The 12,768-nt window shown below is 34.8% G+C and overlaps 1 non-coding gene and 1 pseudogene across 2 annotated transcripts; both read left to right on the forward strand.

Moving 5' to 3' along the window:
• The first annotated feature begins 277 nt into the window (after window positions 1-277).
• Window positions 278-7,643, forward strand: LOC147384368 (DNA-directed RNA polymerase I subunit 2-like; annotated as a pseudogene). The gene is made up of 5 exons (XR_015172452.1): window positions 278-292; window positions 408-620; window positions 1,206-1,459; window positions 3,126-3,384; window positions 7,221-7,643. The product of XR_015172452.1 is annotated as a DNA-directed RNA polymerase I subunit 2-like (transcript).
• TRNAK-UUU (transfer RNA lysine (anticodon UUU)) lies at window positions 1,865-1,937 on the forward strand. The gene has a single exon. It is a non-coding gene; the product is annotated as a tRNA-Lys (tRNA).
• Window positions 7,644-12,768: the final 5,125 nt, after the last annotated feature.

Raw genomic sequence — 12,768 nt, forward strand, 5'->3', positions numbered from 1 at the left:
CCAAAAGGGCTAGGGCGTCAATCTTTCCTTGGGAAAAAAATAATTCAGATAAAAGGAAGTTAACAAAAGTTGACTGCACTTCTCAGGGTAGTTGCAATGCATGCAAAAATGTGAACACTCTTCTTGCTCCTTGCATTTATTGTACAGTTTGGTGATTTTTCTCTGAGGAACAGCAGAAGTCTTTTTTGTTTTATTGTGTAAAAATGATCTTTTCATAAGGTGTTTCTTCATTTACAAAAAGTCATGAATTTTAATTTTTAATGATCCATGCCATGACATGGACAACATTTTGGTAAATATGAAACTTATTTTCCATTAAATACTTTCCATGGTGATTTAATTCTAATTGTGCTTGAAGTTTTTTGATGCACATGCGCTTACTTTCATCTATATATCTTTCTGAACAGGTGAACGTTCGTTTCAGACGCTCTAGAAATCCTGTAATTGGTGATAAATTCAGCAGTAGACATGGGCAGAAAGGTGTTTGTTCTCAGTTGTGGCCCGATATTGATATGCCATTCTCAGGAGTAACGGGAATGCATCCAGATCTTATCATCAATCCGCATGCATTTCCTTCTAGGATGACAATTGGAATGCTTTTCGAATCTATAGCTGCTAAGGTACACCTTTAAACGAGTACGGTCAAACTGTTAAAGATTTCATTTCCAGGTTTGTTGGGACTTCAGTCTTTGTAAGATTTTCTAGTTTATCCTTCATATCATGAAAACATGGTTTACATTCAAAGGGTTATCTGTATCCGTATCCGTGTCTTAGACTTCTAGTTCAGTGTTTGTACCTGTATCTGGTCTGCATATTAAATATTTTACATTTCAACCTTAATAAAATAGGGCATTCAAATATATTGGAGCAGATGTGCTTGCATTTCAGGTTTCTCAACAGCGTTGTGTCCGGACTCGTATATGTGAGACGCATGCCAATGTCCCCATGTCATTGCTCCATTGATCTTCTGTCTTTGTCTTGTTTGATTCAATGACATTTAGAACTTTTATAAATAGTGGATGAGACTCTCATCCAAGTGGCCCTCCATTCCTTTGGATCCTCATAAAATTTTTGACACCCATTCGATCAATAGATAATATTAATTTAGAATCATATTAGTTTTATTCAAGTATTTGAGTATTACCTTATTTTATTTCCTCATGTCTAAGCCTGCTTTGCACGTACACTTGCATGTCTTGCCACAGGGAGGTAGCTTACATGGAAAATTTGTTGATGCAACACCTTTTGCCATTCAATCAAAACAGCTAATGGAGAATCCTCATCTAAATCAAGCTCACTTGTTGATGAACTCGGTCCCATATTAACCTCTCATGGGTTTAATTATCATGGTTTAGAAGTATTGTACAGAGGAGTTCTTGGAATAGAGATGCCTTGTGAAATTTTTATTGGGCCGGTTTATTACCAGCGTCTCCGACACATGGTTTCTGACAAGTTTCAGGTAATCTCTCTTATTATTTTCATTTCTTTTCTTTTGACTTCTGTCTCTCGAAATTTGAAAAAAAAAAAAACGAACATCAACCAATGAAAACCATCGGTAACGTTAATCAAATAACTTTCTGACTTGGCTATAAATCACAAACACTCATATTTATCTTCTTTTTATTTGGTTTGTCAGGCACAAGCTTGTCATTTACCAATGCTATTCTAGGTCCTTGATTGCATTTTGCTCTGACCCCCACGTTACATTGGCTGAACAAGGATAAATTTGTGAGACAAAGCAAGATGGATCAAGATAACAATGAGACAATCGTTTTTTGGAATTAAAAAAAATGCTAAAAAGATTTTAATCATGTTTAAATCAATTAAACAAGCCCTATGCTGAGTCACCAATGGTGTCTGAAAAGGTTGTATAGCTTAGTTGGTAGAGCATTGGGCTTTTAACCTAACGGTCACAGGTTCAAGTCCTGCTATACCCAAACCTACCTTACACTTTACTATGAGAAAGGATGCGTAGTAGCATTCAAAAATCATTCTTTGGCCTTTAGAATCACTTCGGTGACTTCTCTAGTCGGGTGAGGTAAGGAGTGGGGTCCGAGTGGATCAGTCATTGCTAGGCCTCTCCTTATTCATTCTGTAGGGCGGGGGCTGTGGACCAACAATCAATTGTGGAGCGCTGGCTCATTGATTGAACACAGAGCGGAGCATCTGGGGCGGAGAGTAGCTTAGCAGCTGCTTAGCGAAGAGGCTTTCTGCTAACAAGACACAACTATCCGAACAATAACAATCGGACTTTTCCTTGTTGATATAACCAAAACGCATACCCTAAAATGCACTAAACATGTTCAATGCTGAATCTACATGAGAACATACTTCTTTAAGGTCCCACATTGTCCTAGTGGTGGGTGGATACTGCCTCTCATATAGATCTCTACTTGATCGTTTCTGGTGAAGAGCTTAGGACATGGAAAAACAATACTAGACCTCACGTTACGTTTTTTTCCAATTTAAAAAAAAAAATATTAGATTTGTTAACAATTTAAATACCTCTTAGATACAAGTTAGATATGAACATGCATGAATAAAGGAATGTTATTCCCCTACTTGTGCCTGTATATATATATATATATATATATATATATATATATATATATATATATATATATATATATATATATATATATAATTCACTAGTTTTATTTTTAAATAAATTATTTATTATATATGAAAATGTTTTTGAAAAGATACAAAAAATTGAGTGTATTTTTCTCCACTCTCAGGTGTGTCATACCCCAATTAATTCCCGTGACCCTCTCCAACAGATTGATCTTTTGGAGTAGTTGGTTGGTTAACATGGTATTAGAGCGCTAGGTTCGTATAGGTCACGGGTTTGATTCTTTCCACCTTTATGGGTGATAGGGAGTGTTGATTGTATATTATGCTCCACTCTCTGGTATGTTATACTCCTGTTAAGCCCTGTGACCCCCTTATATTCATAGTTCTCTCCCTCTCCTCCAGTAGAACGGTCTTATGGAGAGTTGGTTGGTTAACAAAAATATTACATAAATACCAGAATAATGTATGAAAATTTCATGTTTACCATAGTTATATTGATTAAATTTAACCCATTTGTATGCACCTTACACATGCTTTCCTACCGAATGCAGGTTCGGTCCACCGGAACATTGGACCAGGTTACTAGACAACCTATCAAAGGAAGAAAGCGTGGTGGAGGCATCCGCTTTGGTGAAATGGAAAGGGATGCAATGCTTGCTCATGGTGCTGCATATCTGTTACATGACAGACTCCATACATGCTCGGATCATCACATTGCTGATGTCGGTTCACTTTGTGGGAGCATCCTCACGACGTCTTTCATCCAACCACAGAAGAGAGCAGTGCGAGAGATTGGTGGACTACCACCCGGTAGGTGAAATCGCCTTGACTTGTTTTCCACTAAATGGTGAATAGGGGTCCGATTTATTAGATGGGGACTTTTAGGGAGTAAGGAGTCGCCACCTAGTTTAGGTCTAGGAACCAAAAATAATTCTAAAATGGATCGGATCGGTCCACAGATCAGAGAATTGGGCAAGGGGTCAGATTACAGGTTTCGGAAGGTATTAGGCACCTAATCCGCACGATCGAGATGATCGGTCTCTACTACGATCCAAACTATCTTACGGTCAACGGGTAAAGACTAAAGTCAAGATTATGGTCCAATCATCATCATCATCATCATCATCAAATTATATCGAGTGTGTTAAACGAATCTTAAGGCCAATATTCTCCAAATATCATATAATTTCTCGAATTTTGCATAAAAATGAAAATATTTGAAAAAATCTTAATTCCGACCTATGCTCCAAAGTCCACATGACAACATTTCAATTACAAATCCAAATATGTGAAGATTCTCCAAATCGGCTAAAATAGGAATTTATGAAAATTTTCTAAAATGGAAAATTGGGAATATGAAACTTATAATTTGGGAATTCATGAAAATTTTAAATTAAAAATTAGAAATTTCCTAAATTGAGAGTTTATAAAAAATATGAGAAATTTCTAAATTAGAAATTTTGAAATATAATCTTCTCGAAATAGAAATTTTCAAATATGAGTCCCAAATTAGAAATTTGCAAAAATATTTTTCAAATTAGAGAATTATCATTATTTGGTTTCCCAAATTAGAAAATGACAAAATTTTCGAAATTAGAATGTTTCCAAAAGTGAATCTTACAAAAATGGGTATTGTAAACATGCAAATTTTCAAATTACGAACACATTGTGGAACAACAAGTCGGCGCTTCAACAATCAAAATATTAGGGACATGGGACAAATTAGTGAATCAACCACTCACATATATATGCAAATTTTCCTTAAAAAAGACACGTGACAAACGTTAATAAATTGATCGGTGAATTAATTCCTATATACATAGAAATCAGTGAGTTGACTCATGCTTATTTTGTTAAAAAAATTGATTTTTAAATTTTCATGTACATGAAAGATCAGTGAGTCGACTCAGTCCCAATTTAAAAAAATGATTTTGGAATTTCTTTGCACACACAAATCAGTGAATTGACCCACGTGACAAGGAAATAAAAAATCCGATTTTAAAACCTCCTATATATACAAAACTCAGTGAGTTGACTCAAACCCATATTAAAAAAATCAATTTTGAATCCCTATGTGCACAAAAAATAGTGAGTCGACTCACGTGCATATAAAAAGAATCAATTTTAAATCTCTATGTGCACAAAAACTCAGTGAGTGGACTCACTTGCATATTATTTAAAAAGATCAATTTGAAACCCCCTTGCACGCATAAACTCAATGACTTGATTCACAACCACGTTATTAAAAAAAATTGATTTTGAACCTTTATGTGTACCAAAACTCAGTGAGTCGTCTCACGTGTTAACTTTATTAAAAAATCAATTTTGACACTTCTAAGTACGAAAAAAAACAGCAAGTCGACTCATGCAAACTCACAAATTAATGTCCATGAATGAAACCATCACATAGAATAACACCTAGAGGAGAGTAAGAAAAGGAAATAAAACGGACTTACCACTTGCAAGAATGTGGTTACGCAGAGTTCCTTCAGAATTATTTGATTGCTTATTCCTCGAATGTGTGAGAAAGGGGGGTAGGGGCTGCCCAAAAAGAGATGTGATGCTGTAGGGGAGAACGCGAGAAAACTAGGGGTGCTGCTATAGGTGCATGGAAGAGGGGTCTATGGGGCTATTGTAAACATGTGAAAGAGAGGCATATGTGGCTGCTATGATCGCATGGAAGGGAGATAGAGGAAGGCTGTAAAACCAAATGGAAGAGGCGATGTTCGGGGCTGTAAACCGAATGGAAGAAATGATGTTTGGGGCGTTGTGTAAGGGTGTTAACAGAGGTGGTAAAAAGGGCTGTATGAAGGTGGCTGGGGCGTTAATGGAGAAGAGAAGGATGTGTTCTATGGTGCAGCAAGGGTTGTATGAAGGTGGCTGAGGTGTTAATGGAGAAGAAAGGGAGGAGTTAATGGAGGTTGCTAGAGGACGTGTAGGGGCTGTTAATGCAGGCTATTATGATGAAGAAGAAGAGGGCTGAGAGAGGGAACTCGACAGAGCATGGCAGAGATAGAGATAAGAGGACGGTTGCAGGCAGTGGAGAAGAAGACAGCAAGGAGATTTCTGGTGGGGTGCTGTTGAGATGGAAGGAGAGGTCGTTAATGCTGGAGGAGATGAACCCTGTGACACTCCTTCCTCCTCTCTCTTTTATTTTCTTTTTTCCCTTTTTTTTTTTTTGTTGCTTTTCAAAACTTTTCCACTTTCCTCTTTATTTAGTTACTGTCGTGTGTGACATATGAGAGAAAAAATTCAGAAGAGAAGTCTCTCCCTTTTGCTGTCCCAAGAACGTCAGTCTTCATTTTTTTTTTTTTATGGGTTCAAAATGTCAGCATCCTTTGATGGATTCAAAAAATAATGTCTCTCTTCTCAAGAGAACATGGGATTCTCTTTTTATAGTATTCACTTTCTGTTTTCTTTTTTTATTTATTATAAATTTTCTCTTTCTTTCTTTTTTTATGATTTTATTTAATTTCTTTTCCTTTTTATTTTATTTGCTTCTTTCTTTGACCGAACCAATAGAGAGAATATATCTTTCTTTGAGTTTAGAAAGAAGGGGACCATGATCCCATACTTCGCAACACGTGGCACATTGGTGGATTATTATTAATTAAATTTTGATTTTTAATTTTGGTTGATGGTTTATGTTACAATTTTTAATTTTGATTTGATTTTAATTTGATGGGTTAATTATGTTTCATTTTTCGATCTTGATTGGTTGGTTAAATTAAGATTTTAATTCGATTGGTTGAATAAGTTTTAAATTCAATTTGATTGATCGATTGAGTTTTAATTTCAATGTTAATTTTAATTTAAATATTGATGGGTTGATTAAATTTTAGATTGAATGTTGATTTAAATTTTAATTGTTTGATTGTTTAATTTTAATTGTTTGAGTTTTATTTTTAATTGTTTGAATTTGAATTGTTTAATTTTTAACTTGAGTTTTATTTTTAGTTAGATTGAGTTTTTAACTGAGTTTTGATTTTTATTACTTTTTCCTAAAGATCGGGATCTCTAAGTCGAATTTGAATGTTAAGGGGCATTTCGGTCATTTTTATGATTTTTCTTAAATTTCTTTGATTTCAATGATTTGGGTCTCGTTAGACTCAAAATCCTATTTTGAGTGTAATGGAGATACTTTCAAGATTTTTCAGAGGTCCGAAATTCATGAGGGGTATTTTTGTCATTTTTTTGATTTTTGTCCATTTGGGTGAATTTTGACGTGAAATTTCTTTCAATCGCAACGTGATTATTTCTAAGTCTTGAGGTCATGTTTTCCTAACGTTGCGAAGTCTCTAAGTTGTCCAAATGTGTAGCGAGTCTAAGTGTACGTGTTTGCTAAGTTGAGTGTATCGTGTAGTGATCCTAAACGTGAGTAATTCTATGTCGCGTGGCAAAGAGAAATAATAGAATAAAATTAGAAGGTAGAAGAAATTGGAAGAAGACTTATCACAAATTTTCGAGTTTTTTGTACTCATCATTAGGAATTCACAGCAACCGGATGACGGATCGCCGAGTCAGGCGAATGCAAAAATGGGATATCTACAGTAGGATCCCCAAAAAGATTATTTGCCATGTTTGTAAGACTAGTAAAGGAATGGAAACGGTGGCTATACCTTACGTTTTTATATATTGGACTGCAGAGTTAGCAGCTATGAACATTAAAATGACCCTCAAGTTAAGTAACAGAGCCGAAGCATGAAATCCAAGCAATTCACCGGGCTGCTCGACACACACTAATATTTAAAAATGTCAGCTCATTGTGCAACTACGCGTCAGCTCATTGTGCCTACGCGTGTCAGCTCTTTGCTTGCTCAACAGCGCTGCAGTCCATGCACATTATCACAAAGAATGTACTAGTATTAAGTTAAACCTGTGTTAAGATGGCACAATTTTGGAATTATGTGATTTAAGAGCATGTAAGGTCAGTTTTTGGAATTTTAAGGTTGATCATGTCAGCAATAGTTTATATTTATCTTAAGTTATGCGATCGGCTTAATGAGTATTTAGTGGGTAAAGGTGGATTTGAATCCACGGGCCAACAACTTCAAGTTGTATCGACATTAATTTGTGTGTATTTGAGCTGACTATATTAAATTTTGGTTTCCATTTGTGGATTTTGTTATTGCTGGTATTTTGCATTTGAGTTGATAATATTCAATTTATTATGTGTGGATTGGATTCTTACCAAGGTGAGATAAAAGACCATTTCATGGAAGTTCATCGATATCTTTGGTTATAAAGCAAATAGAGGTAAGAGAACTATATAATTTATTATTATAATTATTATTATTGATTAAAAATATGAACAAATATTCTTCAGAAAATTTTGAATTTTCCTGTTTATTTAGCACTGAGAAAATGACTTTTTTGCCCAAATCTGTTTCACCATTATTTGCTGAGGAAATATTGGACCAACTTCAGAATCATTTCTAGGAGAGCATTTACTTTAGTGTTCATTGTTAGTCCCAAGTATGCCAATGTGAACCTACCAAAGTATTCTAAAAGAGTCATGCTGGGGTGACACAGGATTTACTGTGATTCTCACAATTCTGATGTGGACATGCATACATAACCGTAGATGGTTTTTACTCGTATCACGAGGAAACAATCTATGGTTATGTGCATGTCCCACGTCAGACTTGTGAGAATCACAGTAAATACTTTTTGTCATTTCAGCATTTTCCATTCTAAAAGGCATGGAGAATATGAGCAAAGCCTAATTCTTCACTTATAAGAGATTATATTGACACACCAACTATTACTTTCAACATCCCAGTCGATGATATAAATGGAAGTGTTAAAGAGTAACCTTTCTTTTTTCCTCCACTCTGGTTCTCTTAGCACAATGTACCAGAAAAAAATTACAAAACTAATGCAAAAATTAAAACATGAGAAAGAGTATTTGGGAGCAAAATGGAAATTCTTTTTGGTGTGTTATAATTAATTTCATCAACACAAGTATTATTATTTGCAGTTACTAGAGATTCTTGTAAGCCTTGTTGAAAACCTTGAAGGCAGACTTGATTAATCATTCTTTGTTGCTCAACAACCCTTTCATGTAGTTCTTTTGAATTTAGACCGATGTTTTTCACTACATTTGTTCTTCCGCGCGAAGTCGTACAATTCTTGTTCAATCCATAAACAGGTCCCCCCTAGCTTGGTATTTGACCACTCGACCGATCGACTAAAACCAATTCTTCTTGGAAAAGGTCGATCGATGAGTTGTTTCTTCTCCCGCAGTCTCCTTCATCGCAACGATTCTTCCCCGTTCAAGAAGAACAGTTTTCGTGATCGAATTACGAAATAGATATACGAACTGTATAGGATCATTCGCTGGAATGGGATAAGTGATTCTTTTATAGGATCCCAATGGGATATTCGAATCCACTGAAGATGCAATAGGTATTTGTGATCGATCAGCTTCAAGTATGACCGAGGACTTTCTATCTGCATCCATAATAACTACACAATCTGGTTGTTGGTTCGACCCGAAATTTCTCTTCTTGTTTCTCGAACGGATTTTTTGCGGACTTGAACAATTGGTCAAAAAACCCTGATCCTCCGTCGAGAATCATTGGATAGATTGTAGCTTTATTGTTTTGTCTTGGACAAGAGAGTTGGAATTGTTGATTGTTGAATGATTTAATTTAGAATTATATTATTTTATTTCAAATAAATTGTATTAAGCATCTATCATGAAACATGTTTTTATTCACATTTCAGTCCTAAACTTTTTCTAAAATATTCTTGTTGAATCATGTAATACCACAAAAAATAAAAATAAAAATAAAAATAAAAGGTCAAGACCTCTTGTTTAGTACTTTTAAAGTACACCATGATGACAGGTTTTGTGGTGTTGCCTAGGGTTCAGATTGAGAGATTATATTGCCACACCAACTTTTGTTAACACCACCTCAATTCATATGTAAATCACTAGAGAATTTCCACAATCTTGTGGTGGTGTTAGCAAAAGTTGGTGTGGTAATAGAATCTCTATAAATTTATTCATGGTTTCGAATCTTTATAATTTTTGTAGATTTATTTAAATTTAACTCCAACCAATATTTGGGCAAGCAATCCAACTTGTATGTATTGTTGGGGTCCAATTTTTCTCTTTTAAAGAAGTAAAATTAGGTTATGATGAAAAACATGAACTTTTGAGTATAGACTATATCTATACCGTATAGTATAAGATTCGGGTGACACTTCAATGGAAAATAAAATGGTTGAAAAATATTTTTCAAAAAGGGTTTCTGATCTTATTATGTTTTGATCTTAATGATCAGAGAAATCCGAGAAAACCCTCGGCGGTATCTGAGCACGAATGGATAACCCAGGAAAAGAATGAATAAATTTGAGAAAAAAATGAATAGATCTGGGGAAGAATGAATGAATCTGGGAGAGAATGAATGAATCTAGGAAAGAATGAATAAATCTGGGAGAAAATGAATGAATTTGGGAGAGAATGAATAAATTCGGGAGTTCTACTTTACCTACGAGAGGTGAAAGAGTAATGAATGTTTTTTCTGGGCAAAACTAAATATGAGATAAAAAATGCTTCTGTTCGAATCTCAAGTTTTTTTAAATTTTAAAACCTTCTTTGAACCTTAGGGATTTTCAAAAAATTACTATTAAAAGGGTAACCTTAAATTCGGGGTTCCCATTATCCTTCAGAATTAACATTGATCAAGTTTGAGAACAAAAATGCCCTTAGTTTGACAGGAAACAATGCATTTGAGATAATTGAACACAGTTTTTTTTTTAAAATACCCCTAGTGTAAGGGGGGAAAACTATACGCTAAAAAAAAAAAAGGAAATGCCCATTGTTATAAAGGTTTGAAATATTTGATTACCACAAGCGTAATAAAAATTTAACTTTTAATTTTGACTTTGAAGATTTTGAGTTAGACTCAAGAGAACAAAATATTTTCTTTTAAGATTCATTATAGAATTTACCATTTTCCTTCTTGGTTCACTTAGGAAGCAAAAAATTTCAGATCAATTGTAAACAAGATACTCGTGGTTTCTGAGTTTTTACTTGGTTTAAGTTAGGTATTGAAACTTGGTCACTTGGACTTCTAATGTTTCGGCTCGGACCGCCCTTTTAGCTTTTCAACTCAATAGAGATCTTTTTTTTTGTTGCCCTAACTTTTGCCTAGATCGCCTTTTCAGGTTTTTGATCTAGCGAGTTTATATTTTTTATTTTTGCTCTGATTGTTGCCAAGGTTGTCTTTTTGGATTTTCAACCTCGCGAGCTTACCTTAATTTTTGCCTAAGTCACCCTTTCAAGTTTTCAACTTAGTAGGCTCCATTTATTTGCTCTAATTATTGTCAAGGTTGTTCTTTCAGATTTTCAACATTACGAGCTTGCCTTAATTTTTGCCTAAGTTGCCATTCCAGGTTTTCAACCTAGTAGGCCTTATATTTTTTTCTTTTTGAACTTCTAGAGTTACTGTCTGATCATGTTTTGCTATATTCCTTGACTTTTTTACACGGTACTTAGGAGGACTTTCATTGGTATGCTTAGGACTGGGCATAAAAGGAAAAGAAGTTTGAGGCTCAAAAACCCAAATGCCCCTTGTGTGGTATTTCTTTTATTTTTCTTTAAATTTTTTTCCTCATTTTAAAGATATTTTTTTTCTTTTGAATTTTTTCTTTTTGGGTTTTTTTTTTATGGGGAAATCTTTTTTATTTTTATCTTGATGTGGCTTGAATTAACTTCTCAGGTTGCTTACGTATCCAAGAATTTTGGGATCAGACCAAAACGTAGTTCGAATTTTTCCTCCCATGGGTTGGGTAATTGAGCTGAGAAAGAGAATGGCTTGTTATTAGTTTATTTTTTTTTAAAAAGACTGCAAAGGGATGAGAAATGAGATATTAAAGTGGGTAATAGGAAATTGATTCGGCCGAATGTGGCCTCCTTAAATGTAGTACCGTTTGATCTGGTCAAGGTTGGTTGGTTCTGGTAGTTCGATTCCATCATAGTCTTAAAGTCTGACAGTTTTTCCAGGTAATATTTCTTTGATGATGAACGGACCTCCACAATTAGGTTTGAACTTCTATCTGGGGTCAAAAATAAATAATCGATTCTCTTTATAATCTGATGGTTAAATCCTTGACTTGTAAGTGGTGAACTTTGACTTTCTTGTTAAACGTGCGAGTGACTCTTCTTTAATAAGTTTACATGTAGTACATAATTCTAAGTTATTTTTTTCCAATCAATTTTAGTTCTTCGTACCCTTGACGGATCTAATCTGCTTCTGACAATTGACTTTCCTTTCATATCACATAACAAAGAGCACTACAGCTTCCGTAGAAGATCGAGTTGAAGTTTGACATACTAAGGGTGCAAAGATAATTTCTTATACCAATCTCAATGTGACCGACACCTCTTTTATGATGATAGTTTCAAGATCTTTGTTGGCCACTTTAATTGCTCCATTGGTCTTATTCTGGGAGCTCTATTATATTGAGAAGTCTAACGTTGATATATTTCGCAACTTCTCATCTGATTATGTGAGTCCATTCTGGTTTGTACATGTGGTGTTTCCGTAGGATAAGTATATATTTCGTGTTGAACAACACTTAAGCTTAACCAACATATTCTCATAGGAACACGCAAACAAGTCTTTTGATTTTTCTGAATAAATTCATTATCTCTTTGTGTTCCTCTAGAGATAGGATGGTTTCTATTTGAATTTCTTGGGAATTATTTTTGTTTCAAGGTCAATGACCTTTACTTTCTCGATTAAAGGTTGAGCCCAACTCCTATCTTCTTGTTCATGAGAGAAATTTATCAGATTATTAGTTAATTCGTTAATATGATCGAGCTATTAAAAAATTTCCTTTATCCAAATGGGACGACAAACGTCGTTCTAAACTTGGCAAATGAATTCGACTTACAGAAATAAAAGGGATAGACTCAACCTAAAGAAGACATGACCTTGCTGAAAAAAAGAACTCGAGCTAACCCAAATGACTCATGAAAACTCAAGACAAGTACCCACAACGGGCTTGATTAGGGCTGAGGACTGAGACATTGCTTACAATCGGTAGGACTAAGATACTGTGATCTTCAGGGAACAACTGTGTAATTTTGAGAGATTTTGAGGTCATTTCTAACAATTTACTTAGTGTTGACATTCGTTCTAACTGACTAGTGACCCTAGCAAAACGGTGAATGATTGA

The sequence above is a fragment of the Akebia trifoliata genome, chromosome 15, assembly GCF_017979445.1.
Source record: "Akebia trifoliata isolate Shusen 1 chromosome 15, ASM1797944v1, whole genome shotgun sequence".
NCBI classification, from domain to species: Eukaryota; Viridiplantae; Streptophyta; class Magnoliopsida; order Ranunculales; family Lardizabalaceae; genus Akebia; species Akebia trifoliata.